We start from the raw sequence: 2318 nt of genomic DNA on the forward strand, positions 1-2318 counted from the left end.
GCATGCAACTCCTGCCAGCATTCCATCGAAAACATTGGGAATTACATAATTCAAACCCCCTTAATGAAAGGGTATCTAGTAACTCCACAGAAATTAGTATGTGAAGATGGAAAATGCTTTACAATCCCAAGCTGTGACCTGAAAAATACTGACATTAGCTGTAGACTCTTCACACCAGAGCAGCTGGGATGTGGCAGCAACACCAACTGGTCCCAGCAGCCAGGGGGGAACTGGCTTCCTTGAAGGAACAAACCAGTTCTCTGGTTTATTCAGAGTCCCCTACAAGGGTCCCCATGAAAAATGTGTTTGAGATTCCGTGGTTTCATACACCTCAGTGTTTCTCAATTTGATCTATAATGCAGAAAGGTTCTGCTTAAATCTCCATTTTACAGGGAGCAGGAAAGAAGCCACTGCTGCTGTCTCATCCCAGGAAATCCAGAGGCCAATGTCCCCACAAATGCACTCCTCACCATTAGTGTTTCTTTGAGGGAAGGAGTTGGATTTGGACCCCAAGTCAGACCTGCATCAATTCAGATTTTAGAGACCCAGAACTAAGCAGCATAAGAGGATATCAGAGATTTAGATTCTGGTTTAGACCAACTTTAGAATGGATAAAATCTCTGGGGAACAAGAGAACCTTTTTCCACAGCACTCATCTGCTTCCCTCAGAATAATTCCAGGAAGAGACAGAATTTCAATAAGGCATCTCTCGGAGGGCTCCAGAGAAAAGACACCCAGGGGAGCACCCCAGACCCACGGAGCTCCTGCTCTCAGATAAGCCCCATTACCTCCCATGCAGAATCAAGGGGGAACAAGTACAGCAAATTTGGAGGGAGGGGAAAATTTGAAGTGTTTTCCAATGCACTCCACAGGCACAGCCTGACAGAGCACAGCCAGAGCTTTCACCTGCTGAAATGGGGAAAAATGCTGAAATCCCACTGTAATTCTAGAACCTAAGAAAACTGAGACTGGGCACTGTCATCTTATTGCAGGGGTTCCATGCTGTTGTCTCCTTATCACAGAAGTTTCATACCTTGTGGTGTTTCTGTTGGGCAGCTCCTCAGAGCACTGCCTCTTTCCCCTTCACAAAGCAGCCAACTGACCCCCATTCCCTTCTCAACACCAGCCCACTCTTTTATAGCATTTTCTTCTCATTGGTTACACCTGTGGCCTGTTAAAGTCAGGCCTGATCCTAATCTTTGATAATTGGCCCAGCTGCAGGTCCTTAGGGGTAAGACTGCTTTCTACACTATTTTCTTATATTCTATCCCCCTACAACTGGGCACTGGGGGAAGAACCCATAAGCAGCAGCACTACAAACCCCACAGATATCTCCCATAAATACCCATGGGTTCCTTCTGCTGGGAGAAAATGTGCCACCCATAGAGAAAGAGTGCAGAAATCCCTGTCCCTGGAGCTCTGCCTGTGCCACCCCAGGGAGAGCCAGAACAGCCATGCCCAGCACAGCAGGAAAGCTCTCCTGGCCCTCAAGGGATGGACACTGAACACAGATCATCAGATTTATGGCAATTTCCCTTTAGGAGCCTGGAAAAGTACCCTTAGACCACTCCATGCAGCTCAGGACTCTCTAGAAAGAGGAGGAAAAGAGGAGGTGTGTGCTCTCTAGATCTGAAGGGGGATAAAGAGTTGTTTCCAAGAAATCCACATAAATTTGAGATAAATACCCCTGCAGCCTATCAGGGGCTGCCAGCACAGCCACCCCCAGGCACACACAGAGCAAACCCTCACGTCCCCACCCTTCTCAGAGAGATTCCAGCACTGGGGTGAGCTCCAGGACCTGCCTTTCGCTGCAATTTATGAACATTCCCACAACAATCACAACCCAGCTATGCTCAAACACCAGCAGCTACCCAAGTGGAAAGCCAAAGCACACAGAGAATTCCACTAGTCCTAAAAAAAAAAAAACCAAAAAACAAAAAAAACCCACCTTTCAGCATGTTTGATTGTGACAAAATTGTAGCACCAAGTAAAATTTAATTAGATGCCTTTCAGAACAAAAGTAGGTGATATATTCTTGAAGTTCCTTTATTTTGCCCTGCAGATAAGATGTATGCTGAGATATACAGTTTTTAAAGCTTGTGTTGTCTGTGCTACTTGATAAAAAATACAAAACAAGCTGATAACTGTACTCAAAAACACAGACACTTGTGTGGGCTAAAGAGCCCAAGGTTTAATTTGTGCCACTGTAAAAGGCACAAAGGGCAGGAAAGATGTGATTCCTGGGAAAACAAATTGTGCTTTAAGAGTTTTAACTGAAAGTCTGACATGGACAAGGCTGTCCCTAGGAATGGGGGTTG

The sequence above is a fragment of the Geospiza fortis genome, unplaced genomic scaffold (assembly GCF_000277835.1).
Source record: "Geospiza fortis unplaced genomic scaffold, GeoFor_1.0 scaffold102, whole genome shotgun sequence".
Taxonomy (NCBI): domain Eukaryota; kingdom Metazoa; phylum Chordata; class Aves; order Passeriformes; family Thraupidae; genus Geospiza; species Geospiza fortis.